The sequence below is a fragment of the Callospermophilus lateralis genome, chromosome 9 (assembly GCF_048772815.1).
Source record: "Callospermophilus lateralis isolate mCalLat2 chromosome 9, mCalLat2.hap1, whole genome shotgun sequence".
Classification (NCBI taxonomy): Eukaryota; Metazoa; Chordata; class Mammalia; order Rodentia; family Sciuridae; genus Callospermophilus; species Callospermophilus lateralis.
In genome coordinates this window covers 31490692-31509868 of record NC_135313.1, presented here as the reverse complement: position 1 = coordinate 31509868, position 19177 = coordinate 31490692, and the positions used below count along the sequence as shown (strand labels likewise).

The 19177-nt window shown below is 38.5% G+C and overlaps 1 pseudogene; it reads left to right on the top strand.

The window, feature by feature from the left end:
* The first annotated feature begins 18172 nt into the window (after nt 1–18172).
* LOC143407127 (large ribosomal subunit protein uL16-like) lies at nt 18173–18888 on the top strand (annotated as a pseudogene).
* Nucleotides 18889–19177: the final 289 nt, after the last annotated feature.

Below are 19177 nucleotides of genomic sequence, written 5' to 3'. Positions count from 1 at the left end.
CAGAGGAGGGCACTTGCTTCTGTAAATATGTGGTCCATCAATGCTTCTTGCAACGCTTCCAATTTAGGCACTAGTGGCTGACTTCAGCTTGGATGCTTCCCTGGCTGCTAAGTGAGGCACACTTACTTGGTGAGGATTTAAAAACAACTTGAAGAACTTTGTCAACTTCCTCTTCTATTTCTTTCCATCTCTCATCTATTTCTATTAAAATTTCCATTATTAATTTTCAATAATATAGCAATATAGTAACATTATAATAATGTTATAATATAGAACATTATATATTGCAATCTGTCTCTGTTAGTATATGTAGCCTTATTCCTTTGTTTTAACATTTGCTTTTTAAAATTCCTTCATATGGGATATACTGTCATTTTTTTAAAATATCTTTATTTTATTTATTTATTTTTATGTGGTCTGAGGATCAAACCCAGGGCCTTGCTCTACCGCTGAGCCACAATCCTAGCCCTGTCATTTGTTTTTAATATTATTTTAAAATATTTAAGATTAGTGTGATCATTTAAAATATTTAAAATTAGTGGTCATTTAAAAATATTTAAACTTTGTGATAACAATGGAAGTCTAAATAATAGTCACTGCTAAAGGGGTATGGATTGGAGGTGACAAGTCAGAACCTTCTGGTGTACCCAATATAAATGTTTTGTATCTCATTCTGAGAAATAAATGTCCTGTATCTGGCTCTGAGAGATGATTATGCACAAGTGAAAAAGGTCTTGTTTGTGTATTTTATTTTATATAGTTTATTGTGTGTAAATCATTTCTCAATACAAAAATTTACAAAATTGAATAAAATTATTATACTTTAAAGATAAAGTACTTAATTATATTTCTAATGTAATATGACAGGGATGCAGAAAGAAGAGTAGGGAAGGAAGGAAGCCAACATTAATTAAAAACATTCTACTTTTTAAGCATATTATATGGTTTGTCACTTAGTTGTCAACAACTCTGTGAAATGGGTATTCTTATTCTTTTTTTGTTGATGAGCAGAGAGACTCAAGAAGAGCAATACTTAGTCAACAACGGGTCAAGACTTGAACTGATTATAAAGTTCTGAATGTAATTCTGAAAAGAGGCTGTTAGAGTCAAAGGAAGTAGAGCTCAGAAGCTGTGTGCATGCCCTGGGCAAGTGGCTAGTCCAGATGTATATCCTGAAATACACAATAAAAGTGAGAATTTACTGCTGGAGAAATTTTAGAAATTTCCTGTCAAAGGTTCAAAAATTTAACATTCATGAAAAGCAAACAAAGCTACTTGAAAAGTCTGAGAACTTCTTTTTCTTTCTCATTTTGGACTTGGGGCAACTTGAAAATTATATGTTTTCATAGAAAATGATTTGGTTTTTAACCTCAGATATATGTGTAAGAGCTAAGAACTATCCTTGTTTTGGAACTTGTGGATGATGTATCATTTGTTTGAAGGTGATATAAATAGTTTGGATTGGCAAAGAAAGAGAATCTGGGACAATTTAGGAAAATTCATGTAAAAGTATGAATTACAGAAACCCTCTATATCATTCTCTCATTTTAGTTCTTGAGATTGACTTTTCCTTTATGGGTATTTCCCCTCAACTTAATTCATTAAAAATTATTTTACGTTCTCTTTTCTATACTTTTCCGTTTTTAAAATATGTTTTCCTTCTTTTTTCTTCTCTTGGTACATTTTTTCTGCTTCTCATTGAGTTCTGTGTGTTTTTATTACATCTCTGCACTTGGCATGAGATGGTTTATATCTGATCCACTTAGAAATTGATAATTGTGCTCTTTCAGCAATGACAGGAATGCAGCAAGAATACATATTCCTAATATAATCAGTTTACTCCCATAGTTAGAATAAGTTCTACTTTGAAATGTCATCAATTGAGAACTGTACAATTTTCAAATCCTTAAGAACCCATTTCCTAGAACTGTAAATAACAGAATCTTAGAATGTTAGCGATGGAAGAGTTTTATTTTTACACAGAAGGAAACAAGGCATCAGCATCTTTGAACCAGTTGGTTTCTTTCAGACTCATTGGTAAAGAAAAAAGAAAAGAAGAACAAAAGTACTACATATTTTTCTGGTTACTTGGTCACAAAACCAGGTTATAAGTCAGTAGAATCACCTTAAAGGGTGTTAAAAACTAGTAATATTTTATTATTGTTGCTTCCACAGTGGGTCCAAATAAAAGGATAGTCTACAATTTCTCTGATAGAATATACATTACAGGCTAAATGGAACCTTTGGCTCTTTTTGACTACCTTTTTATTGAAGGACCAAATAGTCCAGTCCAACCTCAAGTCCACAGGCTTTGATGTGGTTAAGATTCTTTTGATGACAACAACCTACCAAGTTTAAAATGTGTTCAACATCATACAAGGAGGAAAACACTTTCTTTAAAGTGAGTTATTACTACTTTAAAAGAAATATATTTTGAAATGCTATTTCTGGAAAATATCATCTTATAATAGATAAGCCTAAAAGGAGATACATCTACTTTTCTCCCCATAATAAGGTTGTTTTCCTTTTTTATTACAGAAATGATAGACTGATACAAAATATCGAAGCAATATGGGAAATTATTAAAAATTAAAATTATCTAAATTTTCCAGCAATGTTAACAGTTTGATAAATATCCTTCCCAATATCTCTCTAGGCATTTATTTTATCCACTATCTGCAAATATTTGTGTGTGTGTGTATTTAATGCAGATGACATATTCTTTTGTTCTTTTTTACTCAGCAATCTATCATGGAGATTTTCTTTCTTTTAATAAATAAAAATTTTATTTAATAGCTGCATGACTGTGCACTCTATAGATGTACCAAAATTTAATTAATCCCAAACTGGTGGTCATTAGATTGTTTTTAATTTTTTTTTTTTTTAAAGAGAGAGTGGAGAGAGAGAGAGAGAGAGAGAGAGTGAGAGAGAATTTTTTTTTTAATATTTATTTTTTCAGTTTTTCGGCAGGCACAACATCTTTGTATGTGGTGCTGAGGATCGAACCCGGGCCGTACGCATGCCAGGCGAGCGTGCTACCGCTTGAGCCACATCCCCAGCCTCTGTTTTTAATTTATTATTATGGTAAGCAAGTATTGAGCTGTCATATCTATATCAGTGAAGTAGATAAATTCCTTGGAATCTGATCCATGCCACTGGTTTAGATTCCAAAAACATTAAAAAAAAAAAAAAAAAAGCCCAAAACAAAACTTCTTCACAGCAAAGGAAACAATCAAGAACATGAACAGAGAGCCTACAGAATGGGAGAGAATCTTTGCCACTTGCATCTCCAGGTAGAGCACCAATCTCTAGGATACACAAAGAACTCAAAAAACATAACACCAAAAAACCAAATAACCCAATCAAAAAATGACAAAGGAATTGAACAGAAACTTCACAGACAAAGAAATACAAATGGTCAACAAATATATGAAAATGTGTTCAACATCTCTAGGAATTAGAGAAGTGCAAAATCAAAACTACACAGAGATTCCATCTCACTCATGTCAGAATGGCAATTACCCAGAATATAAGTAACAATAAATGTTGCTGAGGATGTGGGGAAAAACTTCACTTATGCATTGCTGATAGGACTACAAATTGGTGCAACCATTATGGAATATAATATGGAGAGTCCTAAGAAAACTTGGAATGGAACCACCATTTGACCCAGTTATCCCACTCTTTGGTATATATCCAAAGGACTTAAAATCAGCATACTACAGTGACACAGCCACATCAATGTTTATAGCAGCTCAATTCACATTAGCCAAGCTATGGAACCAATCTTGGTGCCATACGACAGATGAATGGATAAATAAAATATGGTATATGTACACAATGGATATTACTCAGTCATAAAGAAGAATAAAATCCGGCTGGGGTTGTGGCACAGTGGTATAGCACTCGCCTAGCACGTGGGAGGCACCACATAAAAATAAATAAATAAAATAAAGGTATTGTGTCCAACCACAACTAAAAAATAAATATTAAAAAATATGAAATCATGGCATTTTGTCTAGTAAATGGATCGAACTGAAGACTATCATGCTGAATGAAATAAACCAATCCTCAAAACCAAAGGCTAAATGTTCTCTCTGATATGTGGATGCTAACCCACAACAAGGGAGAGTAGGGAGGGGAAGAACAGAAGTTCATTGGATTAGACAAAGAGGAATGAAGGGAAGCGGGGTGGGTGGGAATAGGAAAGACAGTAGAATGAATTGTACATAATTTTCCTAATCTTATATATGAATACATGACCAGTATATCTCCATATCACTTACAACCACAAGAATGGGATCCTATTTAGAATAAGTTATATTCCATGTAGTATAATGTCCAAATACACTCTATTGTCATGTATATCTAAAAAGAACAGATAAAAATATGTTACCAACTTTCATTGGTACTGACAGCATTTGAAAGTATAGAATTTTCAGTTCATTGACTTCAAAGCCTTCAAATATTCAGAATTAATATATGGTACATTAATTTTGGCAAACATGTGTCAAATGTTCTTAATGAGGAGATGAAAACAGATGTGATACTAATAATGAGTAGGAAAAACAAGTCTTTCCAACTGTTTGTCAGCAGTTGGAGAGAAATTCCTTTTTCTGCTCATGCACATAATACTTGGGTATACCGTTGTTGCAGCACTAATTTGATTTTGACTTAAATTCTTGGGTGTCTTTTCAATTAAAACGTCAGCTCCCTGAAGGCAGGACTGCCCAGAGTCCCTGCAAGGATCTTACAGACTGCGTTTTTCTTTCAATAAACTTTTGGATGAACAAAGAGCTGTACAAATTTCCATTTGCTTCTCCCTCATTTAGCAGCTTCTGCCTCCCTCTTTTCCCTTAGCTTTTGAAATATAAGTGTAATATTTGCCCAGGGCAAACAGTGTTGGGAGTTTGGGAGGCAGCATTTTGTAATGGATGTTAAATCAGCCTGGTTTAATTCTTGGTTTTCCTATTTTTTAGCTCTATGACCCTGGACAAATTGCTTAATTCCTCTAAGTCCTAATTTCCTACACTGTAAAGTGAAGCTAATCAATTCTACTTCAAAAAGTGTTGTACGGATTAAAGGAGATCATATTTTTAAAACCATTAGCAAGGTGGCTACTGTAACACTTGATAAATGGTGGTTATATTTTGCCATTTCCTTATAGATACAGATGTTCTTATTTATATATGTGTTCCTCCTTGGCCACTTCATGTGTTCTGCTCTAGTGGACACAATAATCTCTGGAAGGAAAGCAACAAGAAGCTAAAAGTTAATAGATTCAGGGCTAAGAATCTCAATGAAATCAATTTGGAGCATAGTTCAATTGACAAAAATTAGATCTTTATGTTATTCAAAGAAAAGAGGAGCTTAGGCTAGAATAGGTTTGGGCCTAGGTAGCAGTATAAGAGTGTTTTGTTACAGTGAAAAAAATAACTTCAGGAAGTTTGTTGCCAAAAGCAATGCACTACATAACTCCAGAGAATTAAACAAACAAACAAACAAAAAGTAAATGTTGAACTACAGTAACCTCTGTTCTTTCCCAATGGGCAAGGGACCTATCTTGATGACAGCCTACGTCAGTCCTTCTGCCCCAGGCTTGCCTTTCTGCACTCACGCCTATGTATGTGTCTGAGTTTATATTCCACACAACAGCGGTATCTTAACAATGTGGGAACATCCTGTGGACCTGCTCCCTATGCTTGGATAAAGTTTCTGCTCTTGCTGGTGGAGACGGCTGTCTTATTTTCAATGCTTACTTCCCTCCACCTGAATTATTGCACGTGAACCCAGTGGCACACAGCAAATGTTCTTCTGACAGTGAATAGAGAAAAAGATGGCAATATCTCCCGCACATAATTAGCTTTTTCAAATTTGGGTCAAAGATAGCTCCCTTGGGCTGGGGATGTGCTCAGTGACAGAGCATTTGCCTTGTCTGGCTTGTGTGAGGCCCTGACTTCCGTGCCCAGTACTGCAAAACACAATAAAAGATGGTGCCTCTGCAAGGCAGAATTTTAGAAAGATGAGTAAAACTTCATGGGACCAAGTGAATTTTCTCTTCTATGGAAGCAAAAATACATTTCTCCCTTTCCTACAGAAGCCAGATCCTCACTCATTTTTTTTTTTTTTTTTTTTTTTTTGTTGTTGTTCAAGACTCAGCAGAAACACAATGCTCCATTTTATAGAGGCTTATTACAACACAGTGACAACACTATAATTTCTTTTGGGATGAAGTGCTTCACTTGGCTCTAGGCCAGCTAAGCTAGTGTTGTTTAGCATTTCTGTAACTTCTGACACAGGCCACTGACATAAACCTTCATGTTTATGTGTTCTTTTAGGAAGCATTTAAAAAAATCTTTGAACATCATATCATCAGATTTCAGCATTTGGATGTTGCATGTGACCAGACTTCTCATGTCTGGCGTGGATGTTCAGTTATCTCATAAACCACTGCAAGTGAAGGCACCACTGCTTTGGAGGCCAAGCCATCATAAAACCAGTTCAGTGCACAGAGGGCCTTTTGGTTCTTCTGGCAAAGGAAACCTGTAATTGTAAAATTCCTCCTACTTTTTTTTTTTTTTGTTGTTGTTGTTCACATGAACCTAAATCATGTTCTCTTGTTCTTTGTTCTGGTAATGTGGTATGTGGCCATTCTTGATGCTGTTCTGGAGAAATTATAGAACTTAAGCAAATATCTTAGGGAAATTGCTAAGATCTAGAGCTAGGAACACTTTGTATTTTTGTCTATTTTTAAAAAAGCACAAAAAATACATATTTCCCCCGCCCCCAGAAGCCTCCTGGCTCTACCTCTCCTGTGTCTCTCTTATTACTACAATGGACTTTTGCTCCAGGAGACTATGTCTCTATATAAAAGCTTTGTAATCCTTCCTTCCTGAATGGGAACACTCTGAGCACTTATACATAACGCTTTCCCATAATGAGGTCCAAAAGAGAACATGCTAGAAGGAGAGAGAGGAAGAATCATTTGTAGTGAGCACAGCTGGGCTGCAGGCCCTCATTGTGACAGCAAATCGAAGCCTCACAAGTTAGAGTCAACTCCTTCTCCTTCAGCAACCTGCCAAGATGAGCATGCAGCAACTATTTACAAATACTTCCCTCCTTTTTCTTAGAATGGGAGACTGAAGGAAAGATACAGTGTTTGTTTATTCATACATTTATTGACCAAAAGTTCAAATATTTACTAAGTGCTCTCTGGGGGCCAAGTACTGTGCTCAAACTTCATGTGCATTATCTCTCTTCAGTCTTAACAATACCATCAACAAGATAAATTCCAATCTCCATTTAATATTTGAGGAAATTGAGCCTCTGGGAGGGTTAAAAACTTGCCCAAGGTCACCAGATTTCTCATGCCTGGTGTGGATGTTCAGTTGCCCCATAAGCCATTGCAAGTGAAGGCGCCACTGCTTTGGAGACCAAGTGGTCATAAAACCAGGCAAAGCAGGGGTCCTATTGTGGTGCTGCACCAAGCTTGTGCTTTTAACCACTGTACTATACTGCCTCCCTGTGTTAGAATATATCTCCAGCATTGTGGAAGATAGCAGAAGATAAGAAACCTGCTATATGGTAACAGACGCCTAGAGGAATATTATATATGATTGTCCTTATATTTACGTTATTATACGAGAGTGTGTTAAATTGCTATGTTATGTATGAAACAACTAGGAAACATAACTAAGGTTCAAGCAAATTCAAGCTGTTTGATCGCTAAAATATGATTATAATTATCTCTTTCTTTTGGCCCCTCTTTGTCTGTCTCTGGGTTTCAGAAGCAATCTTTTGTTTTGTATGAGCAATTGTTACTGAGAAATCCCAACTGCAGGGGAACAGTTTATGACATTACTTTTTCCTCCCTCTCTTTCTTCCCTTCCCATGACCTCTAGTCCTGGAAAATGCTGTTATTTTGAATGGATATGATTGATAGAGAAAGGAAGATCTTATACTTATTTCTCTTATAAAATTTATTAAAGCAAAATCTCCAAAAGAGACCCTGGCATGGTCTTCTGGTTCAGATACAAACTTTCAGAGAGAAAAAAAATACTGTAATAAGATTTAGTTGAAAGACAGAGGTAGAAAGTGGATGATCATTTTTAGAAATTTTGGGCACTGTGATGACCATAGTCTTCTATTTTGGGCACCCTAAGGGATAATTATGCCTCAAAGCACAAACTAGAGTAAGGAGAATTTCTGAGATTATATAATGTTCTCTGATAGAGGTATCAGATTTGGGACTGGTCTAATTTTATTTGACTACTCATTTCTGAAAACTGCCTCTGGGATGCAGGCAGAGTCCATCCTTAAATTAAGCCTTTCCTTGTTTCATATTCTGTGTGAAGACATATTCTTAGATAACCAAAGTCAGAATAAATATGTATCTGTTCTCCAGTTCTTCCTTACCAGTATGTAGCTTCCTGACATACTGGAGGCTCTCAGCCTTCTGCATTTGTGGCACACTTTTAAGTGCTATAATTATTAGCAACAAGAATAAAGGGCTTAAAAGAATCAAAATGACACCTCCATCTCCATTATAATAAAACAACATATCATGGTGTTCCTAAAAGTAACTCCAATAAGGGAAGGGCACAGATGCTTGTCTTTCAGTGTCACATCCAAGTTTGTGGACAGTCCAGTTTACTGCCCTTTTCTCGATGTCTTACATATTCATAGAACAAAGTGTTTACACGTTTCAGAAAACATGCAATTTTTCTTTGTTTGTGGACTGCCATTATCCTACACCTTTTGCTCTTTGCAAGATAAAGCTTGATAGCTGTCAGTGGAGCAGTATGTATACTGAGTTGCAAGTGAAACAAATTTTACAAAATTTATTTGTATAGTAGACGGGGTCTATACCAAACTGTTTAGGGTGCAATAGCATATTGTTCAAAGACAACTGCCTTATACCTGAAAAATAAATCACAATAAAAAGAAGAACAGGGGGCTGGGATTTTGGCTCAGCGGTAGAGCGCTCGCCTAGCATGCACGGGGCCCTGAGTTCGATCCTCAGCACCACATAAAAATAAATGAATGGAATAAAGGTATTGTGTCCAACTACAACTAAAAAAATAAATATTTTTTTTAAAAAAGAAGAAAAAAGTGGAATCAAACAGAAATATACCTGAGGGTGCCTGCCCAATGGCCCTATAGTGGCATCTGAAAGATAATTTTACCCATCTGCCATGGGCTGACAATGCTAGGTTGCTTTCCACTTAGTGGGTCTCTGAGGTGGCTGCTTTGAGTGATATACAGAAATGAGGTGGCTTGATGAAGCCTGGATAATGTGCCAAGAATTTCAGTGGATTGTTGTAGTTTGATGAGTTAGAGGTGGATATATGCAAAATAGCATTAAATACACATATATTTAAAAGTTGGCACTTGCTTGGTATTAAAGGATCAGGTTGACAAGTGCTTGCCTTGCATTCAGAGAAGTTTGTGGTATTATCACTCCATACTTAGAATTACCTAAGTGGTTCCAGGGAGATTAGGCAAGTTGATTTTATTCTTAGGCATATTAATTTAGGAATTTGACTGGAAACTTTCTTCCTCTTTTCCTAAAAGCAAATATCTAAAGTTGATCCTTTTTAAATCCTGCAGAATTCATTTTCCTCAAGTTTCTTAGAATCACAGGCAAAGTGCAAATCCTGAGTAGTTTTGATGAATGGATTAGAAAGAGAAAAGATTAATAAAACCCCACACATTTTATTGAGTAAGCCTGTGCCTAATGATTACATGCAATGTGACTTGGGCATAGCTACCAGTTTCAAATATTTGTTGATGGTCTACCATGTACTGAGTCTATTTTCGTCTCTGGAGATAAAACAGTGAATAAGACAGATTAATTCCTGCTGTCACTCATTTAAATTTTAGTTGGAAGGGCAAATGATAAACTAGAGTGCAAATAAAAATATAACATGTCAGTTAGGGAGGGAATAGAGAGTGGGGTGGGGAGGGAGCCACAAGTACTAATTCATAACAGGTAGTTAGAGAAGAAAGGACTTCTGAGAAGATGACATTTGAACAGAGAACTGGTGAGTCATCTGTGGTAACTGTATTCCAGGCTGAAGAACATCAAAGGCAAAGAATCCGAGGGGCAGCATGATTGGCATGTTCAAGAGCAGCAAGAAGACTGTTGTGGCTACATCAAAGAGCCAAGGCGGCGCTGTAGGTGATAACATGGGTATGGAGGAGAATCATGTTGGTCTTTATAGACCACTGTATAAATTTGGCTCTCTCTCTGTCTGTCTGTCTCTCTCTCTCTCTCTTTTTTTTTTTCCTGAGTAAGAGGAATTCATTGGAGAGTCTGAGCAGAGGAGTGACCTGGTCAGACTCACGTTTTGCCTCGTACATGGTGGGAGGGAGAGTGTGGAGAAGGCTATTTAGGGAATCCAAATGGGATATCATGGAGGTGTGGACCAGGAGTGGCAGTGACGAGAACGGTCAGATTCTGGACATATTCTGAGATGAAGTTGACATGATTTGTGGCTGAACTGAATGTGTAGTGTGAAAGAAAGACAGGAGTTAAAGGGGACTTCAAGGTATTTGCCACTTGGTGCTCAGAGAATGGACACTTACTTGGGCAGTACTTCTAGAGGAATGTGGGTTGGGATTATGGCAAGAATGAGGGCATGGGGAGGCAGGATATGCACAGAATGGGGATTTGAGTGGCTTTTTTTCAGTGCATAATTATAAACTGTTTTGGTTTGACCTACCCACTTGGTGCCTTGGTTCTGTAATGGCATTTGAGAAGCCTCAAAGCAAACCAAAGCATTTCCCCTGGAATCCTGAAGGCAGCTCTGCTTCCTCCTCCTCCAGGATGAGAAGGACAGAGAAGAAAAAACATTTAAACAGCTGGCGGCCAGGCCAAGAAGTGGGAATTCCTTTCTCTGGAAGAGTGAGGGGCAACTTCAAATTTGCAAAATTATGAAGGTTGGGGAAAAAGAATCCACATATTTGTTCACCATCTTCTCAACATCAGAATTAATGTGGCTGAGCTTAAAGGACAGGTGTTTAGATAGTGAGAAGGAATTTCTATTTTGTACAGAAGATAATACATTTATAGAACTATGCACCCAAGGATAATATAAATTGAATATATAAATATATTTGAAAAAAGATTTAGAAAATTCAAGCTGATGTATGTATAACAAATTATTATATAACTAGAAATTCAATTATATTTGCTCAAAATTTACTGTGTCTACTTTGTGTATATTATGATACTAACGGTTGTAGGGGATATAGTTAGAATAAATACAGTTCCTGTGCTTGGGAATTTATAATCAATAGGAATGACAACAAATATATAAGTACATATATTCAAACTTCTTTATAGGCACTATGTACATTGATCATTAATGGACTCTCCTAGTTACCCCAGCCTTAGCCCTGAACCTTTTCACATCCATCCAGGTCTGACAATTGGATCATCCACCTGACTTGCTTTGGCCCACGGAATGTTAGCAAATGAGACACAGGTAGGGGCTTGAAAAGCACCTGCGTTTCCTCTTGCCCTCTTGCATGATTCAGCGTGTTCTCTTTTTTTATCTCTTCCTTGTCATGAGAACATGCTCAGGCTAACTTGGGGCAGATGTGTGAGAGATATGTGGGGAAGATCCAAAGTGACAGCCAGCTGACACCCAAATATGTGAATCGCTCAGCCAAGATCAGCAGAAGTGCCTGCCCAATGCACACTGGAGCTGCAGATGCATTGAGTGGCTCTGGTTTCAACCAGAAGAGCCTCCCAGATGAACCCCAGACTTATAAGGGAGAGTAAAATGACTACTGTTTTAAGCCACAGTTTCAGGATGATTTTCTAATGAAGTATCATGGTGGCAACAGGTGACTGATAGAAGCGCTCAAGTATCTTTGCAATGTGGCTCCTCCTTGCCTTCCAGCTTCTTGTCTCACCATCCCAAGGCACTTTGTACTTCAGACAACTGGTTACCTGAATTCTTGAACTGGGACGTGGTCTCCCATGCCTTTCTATGTGCTGTTCTCTACTTCTGAAGTGCTCTTCCTGCTATCTCTGCCTGGACAATTGCCTTTCCTTTCAGGCCCAACTCCTCTGGAAAGTTAAGCCCCAGGCTGATTCCGTGCTGTTTCCCTGTGCCTCTGTGAACATCTCTAGCACAGAATTCACACACATTATTTGAGTTAAGTATGCTAAGTGTTCTCTGTTTCCCATATGCAGAAGCTTCTGGAAGGCGGGACTGAGAGTTCTCTATATCCTGAATACGTTGTTTGACACAAAAGAGAATCTTCACCCACACTTGTGAACTTATTAAGGACACTTCTTAACCTTAATGTCACAGAGTCCTAAGTTTCATTGAGAAAGGAAAAATGACTACCAGACCAGGGCAGGCTTCACAGAAGAGGCAGAATTTGAAATGCTCTTTAGTTTTAATGGGTGAAGAGTATTTGAGAGATGGAAAAGAGCATTTCAGCCAGAAATAACAGCAGTAGACACTGGCAAAGTGGTACTCTAGTGGTTCAAGTGTCCAGTACTATTGCTGTGGAGAATTCATGAGCAGGTACTGTAAGAAACAGGACTGTTTTGTGGGACCTTTGATAGCACATTAAAGTATTTGGGCTTCACTTTGCAGGGAAATGAAGCCATAAAGAACTATATTTTTAAGGGTTTCTTTGGAAGCAGCGTAGAGGGTATACTGCGGGTAGGAAAGGAAGAGGTTGTATATCTAGAATCATCCCTTGGCTTTGGAGCAATTCAGACAGAAGGTAATGGTGGTAGTGGGAATGTGTAGGGATATAGAAGACATAGAAACAAAATTGGGAATTGAAGAAGGGAAGATAATTGAAGATGGCTCTTACATTTTTCTCCCAGTGCCTAGGAAAGGAACAAGCTAGATGGGGAAGTTGAGTTTGGACATATTGGCTTCAAGACATCTATAGGTGGAAAACTCTAATAGGCATGTGAAAGGTGGACCTGGAGCTCAGGCAGGAACTGGCACATTCGGGAATCTTTTGCTTATAAAGAATCTTCAAAGAAATGAGAACCAGGGAGATAAGAAGCATAGGGGAAGAGCCAGACATAATGCCTTTACTCCTAGGACAAGAAGAGAAAGAGGAATCTGCAAAGCTTTTAAGTCAGCTTTTTTGTGGCTATGACTAGAGGACCGGATCAGCACAATTATAGAGGAGGAAAAGTTTATTCAAAGGCTCATGGTTTGAGAGGTCTTAGTCCATAGAAGGTTGGCTCCATTCCTCGGGGACTTGAGGTGAGGCTGAACATCATGGTAGGAGAAGGTGGCGGAGGAAAACAACTCACAAGGTGACCAGGAGGCAGGGAGAGACTCCACTGTCCAGATATGAATATATACACAAAGCCACGTCCTAATTCCCACCTCCTCCGGCCACACCCTGCCACTTCAGTTACCACTCAGTTAATCCCTATCAGGGATTAGTTCACTGATTGGGTTAAGACTCTCACAACCCAATCATTTCTCTTCTGAACTGTATTGCATTGTTTCACATGTGAACTTTTGGGGGACACTGAACATCCACACCATAATAGAGTCAGTGATAGAAGAAACTAATCAGATAAGAGAAAGTGGTGGACAGTGCAAATAAGGTTCCTAAGAATGAGATGAGGTACCAATTTCAGATGAAGAGAGATTGGTGGGAATGAGGACTGAGAAGGGGCTAGAGGATTTGAATGTTAAGATGGATGTTCTGGGCTATCATTATGGGTTTTGAAGTCAGATTTTAAGGATTAAGTTGGGATAAACAAAGTAGAGGCAGAGACCATAGTTCTATGAAGTTTTATAAATAGAAGAGAGAGAGAGAGGGAGAGATAGAGAGAGAGAGAGAGAGAGAGAGAGAGAGAGAGAGAGAGAGAGATGAAGTAGTAGCTGAAGGTTGAGAAAAGATTTGGGCATTTATGAAGATAAATGGGTGAGAGTGGGGGTGAGGTTGAAATAATGAATGACTCAAAAGCTCCCAGAGGAGAAGGTAGAAGATAGAATTGAGAGCATATAGGAAGGAGCTTGTGGGGCACCTGCATTTCTTTTTCTGAGATGGGAAATAAAGGAGGAGCATTTAGCATTTATCTTCTACCATTATGGGGGATAACCATGGCTCCCTTCAGCTCACATTTGGGATGTGCTCCCAGAAACAAAATTTCAGTCTAGGTGATCAGCAACTTGATATAGAATGGCAATTGTTAGTTTTAAACTTGGTATCTTAGAGATCAAAAGCATTTTAAAAATGTAGTGTGAGCATATTAGTCTCTTCAGTAATCCATTTGCTTATATAACCAAGAAATATTAAACTGCTAAGAGGTAAAACCCAAAATGTATGCTCAGAATTTTCTAAGGGTGAGAAACTAAGCAGTTGATATTTATCAAATGCTGTTTATCCTGTTGACAACTAGTGTTTCTTATCTCTCCAAAACTTAGGGGTAGTAGAAATGAATAGTAACTTTAGTGTATAAAGATACAAACTGTATACTCTTCATTTGGCAATAGTATGTTATAAAATAGAAAAACATTTCACAGGTAGTTTAAAAAATAGGCCTATACCTGTGTATATAAATATTTGCTTGCTCATGTAATTAAGTCTGCAATAAATACATACACATGAAAATATTTATACTAAAATGATAGAAATTTATAGTTAAAAATTTTATTTATCAAAATTCTGTTTAATGCAGTTTATGTTTTTATGACAAAAAAAGACTTTCCAGAACTGATCTTTGAACTAAGTCTTTATATAAGGAACATTTGGAATGGGGCTTCTCAGGGCTATGTTGGTTTGCTTTAAGGTAGCTCTGACACTGTGAATTGACCTTAGAAAAAGTTTCATTAAAATATTTGGGTGACCTACTATTTTTTTTTTTTTTACTAGAGATGCCAAGATGTGGGTTCAAAAAGTCTAAGGACAAACAAGTCAGATGTAGGAGGTTGGACATTCCTGAGTTGCTTTCATGTCTTCTTGGCAGGAAGTGAATGTCCATCCCCCGCCTGTCCTTTGTCTCTGCCTTCTGCCCTCACATGCTGCAGCTGATGTTCCCTAAGGACAGATGGGGGAATTGAGGGTGTGTGATCTCTGCTGGATTGAGGAGCCACCCTTATCTTTTGGGTCATGCCTGTTCTCAACAATCTCCAGTTCTTGATGGGGTCTGGAGAGGGAAGAAACACTGTCCCCACACTCCCAACTGTTGGCCCCAGTCCATCACAGATTCTAAAACATCCTATTGATGAGGAAGCCTCCAAGTCTGAACTTTGGTTTGAGTGGTTAAGAATGAAGTCAATTTTCTTTTGATCTATTTGATCTTTACAAAACACCCCAAGGGGAACACCTTTAATTCTGGAGTCCCAATAATAATATTATGATTTAGAGATTGAGGTGTCCACCAAAAGCTCACATGTGAGACAAGGCAAGAATGTTCAGAGGTAAAATGATTGGGTTATGAGAGATGTAATCCAATCAATAGCTTAATTCACTGATATGGATTAAATGGGTAGTAGGTAGGTAGGGTGTGGCTGGAGGAGGTAGGTCAGTGGGGGTGTGTATCTGTGGAATATATTTTGTTCCTGGTGAGTGGCATTCCCTTTGCTTCCTGAGGGCCCTGTCCTGGGCTGCTTTCACACCCTTCCACCGTCATGTTCTGCCTCACGGGGGGCCTAGAGCTATGGAGTTGGCCATCTATGGACTGAACCTCTGAAATTGTGAGCCCCAAGTAAACTTTTTCTTCTCTACATTGTTCTCGTCAGGTCTTTTGGTCACAGTGGTGAAAAAGCTGACTACAACATAAGAAAACTAAAAATTAAGAAAATTTGGTTTCTTTGTTGAGGAAATACCTTGATGTCTCAAACATGATGCAAGTAATTCTTCTTTTCCTAAATACTGTTACTTAAACTTTTTAGTAGACTCTGGATTCTTTGGATATAAAGCCAAATATAAGCAAAAATAGAAGAAAAAGGAAAACTTTTTTTTTTAATTGTGTGTAGATACTAGGATATGGAAATTATTTGTGGGCATGTATAATTCTTAGTAAAAATTCCAAGGAAATCTACTTTTTTTCTCCAATAGTTTGCATGAGGCTAAGGAGGAGAGGAAGGCCACTTTCTGGGGACTTCTCAAGGGAGGACATCTAATTGGATGACTGGTGTCAAAAGCCTTTCTGCTCCTACTTTCTATCAGTCTTCCTAGGAACTGACATGGAACCTAAGGGAGGGACTTCTCTCTCTTTTCCCCCCCAGACAGTTCCCAGACCTTATCTCTGTTTTCTCTAGTCCTTTTGGATTCCCTCATTACTTAAGACTATTAAGTCAAACACTTTCTCTCTATTCCTTTATGTGAGGGAGGTAAGACCTCAATTACAAACTATACATCTGGAAACTCTGACAAAATATGATCATTAATCATCTAAATTCTGATGGTTTGTTAAAGATATGAAGGTCTCATGACTTTGGGGTATGTTCTTGTTATTTTGAATTTTTTGTATATATCCACCTATGTAGATGTGTGTTCACGCATAGCTATTTGAATTGGCTATATTGCTCCCTTGAACATTTTAGTGATTCTTTATCGCCTTCAGATGAAAGCCTCAGCTCTTTAGCATAACTAAAATTCTCTTTCCTTCCTTCTTTGTCTGGTTGACCCCTCCTCTCTTTATGGGTTCATATCAGGACTCATCATTTACAGGAAATGTCTGAGGTTCCAGAATGTAAACAGGCATCTCCAGTTCTTGGTGGAGTCTGGACATTCTCATGTATATGCTCATGTATAATTTAGCATTTACTGACTCATTAGTTCAGCAAATATTTATTGAGCACCTATATTTATTTACCAGCACTATGAGCCCCACTAGGTTAGGGCAGTCTTATAAAATAGACCTCAACAAATATTTGTTCAACTAAAATAGATGTGTATATGTATATTTTTAGTTTTAGGAAAAGGCTTTGTTGGATACTATGAGTGAAGTTGCTGTTAGGCAGTTGGAGTTACAATCAGAATAACTTGTATTAGGTGGTGATTAAGAGCCTACATGCCAGAGCCAAATTACCTGGGTTCCAATCTTGGCTCCTCTGTTTGCTTGCTTTGTGACACCTGGCCCATCGTCTGCTCTCCTTGGGTCTCATAGATAACATGCTTGTCACTGCAGTAGCTGATTGACAAGGTTACTGAGAGGATTAAATGAGGAGGGAACAAGGAAATGTATTGTAAAATTCACAGTGCTGTATTTATTATTTATTTATTTGGATGAACCTTCTCAATTTCATCCTTGAGTGTGCTTCTAAAACTTTAATGAATATATAAGTCACCTAGGGATCTGTTTAAAATGCAGTTTCTCATTCCGTAAGTCTGGGTTGGAGCCTGAATTTCTGCATTTCCAACAAGCTCCTGGGGGGGCTACTAATACTAGTAGGTAGGACAGGACAGGTCTGTGCCTTGGTCCACAGACCACACTTGTGTCTAATATAGACCCACAAATTTCAAACCTTACTGTGCATCAGGGACCCCGGAGGGTTTATTTAAAACATGATTGTTGGACTATACCTCTGCTTCCATAAGTCAAGGGTGGGGCTAACTAAGGATTTGCTTTTCTAAGAAATTCCCAGGTGATGTTAATACTGCTAATTTGGGAACCTCCTACTTTGGGAACCACTGATCTAGAAAACAGATGATTGTTTTACTTGGAGGGCAAATTATTTTGCTATGCTACAGAAAAACAGGAATTAGAGTCTTCAGACTTAGATTCTTCTAGTTCTGGTGCCTAAACACATTTAATATTATTTTTAACAACAAGGGGCTCTAACATGTCTCTATAGGCTTTGCATTGCCCTTAACCTGCCACATCTGGAGTCCCAATCTAACCCTGGAACCCCTGACAGGGATTACTCTTAGAGCCAACAGGATTCTGGCTCTTAACTAGACATCCTCCTAGAGAAAAGTGAAAAAGAGAATGGTGGTAGATTTCTGGATCTGTACAGAAACCCTCGGAGGACAGGCATGAGTTATTTGACTCCTTGGGGCCTTACTCACAGCAGATTATTTCAAGAGTGAGTGAGTGAGTGTGTGTGTGTGTGTGTGTGTGTGTGTGTGTGTGTGTGAGAAACTTGTTCGTAATTAAAGCAATTATCAGAAAAAGGTCAAATCAAAATATACTACTCTCTTTTCCTTTGGCGCATCACCGACGATCCTGTTGTCCCCATGGGCCGCCGCCCCGCCCGGTGTTACCGGTGCTGTAAAAACAAGCCACACCCAAAGTCTCGTTTCTGCCGGGGTGTCCCTGATGCCAAAATCCGCATATTTGACCTTGGGCATAAAAAGGCAAAAGTGGGTGAGTCCCCGCTCTGTGGCCACATGGTATCTGATGAATATAAGCAGTTATCCTCTGAAGCCTGGGAGGCTGCTCATATTTGTGCCAACAAGTACATGGTAAAAAGTTGTGGCAAAGACAGCTTTCATGTCCGAGTGCGGCTCCACCCTTTCCATGTTATCCATATCAACAAGATGTTGTCCTGTGCTGGGGCTGACAGGCTCCAAACAGGTATGCGGGGTGCCTTTGGGAAACCCCAGGGAACAGTGGCCAAGTCATCATGTCCATCCACACCAAACTGCAGAACAAGGAACATGTGATTGAGGCCCTACGCAGGGCCAAGTTCAAGTTCCCTGGCCGCCAGAAGTTCCACATCTCAGAGAAGTGGGGCTTTACCAAATTTAATGCTGATGAATTTGAAGACATGGTGGCTGAGAAGCGGCTTATTCCTGATGGCTGTGGGGTCAAATTATCCCAATCGTGGTCCCCTGGACAAGTGGCGGGCCCTGCATTCATGAGGGCTTCCAGTGTGCTGTCCCCTTCTTAATCACACACAACACCAATAAATCCTGTATTGTATCCAAAAAAAGAAAAAAAATCAAAATATACTGAACTGTATCTTCAGAAGTTTATTGGTACTCTCTGTTACTTTGAGCGGAGAGATGTTGGTAGCATGTTCTGGAAAAATTCATGCCCTCTTATGTCTGCCTGGTACTGTTAGGCTAGGCAGCCTCTTCTGTCTAAGGGAGAAAAGTGAAAAGCCCATGGAACATAGTCAGACTTGCTCATCCTGGAAATGAACCAGCCCTCTGTACTCAACACTTACGTCCCTTCTTCTAAAGGATAGTGTGCTGTCTTCTAGGAGTGAGTTGAGGAATG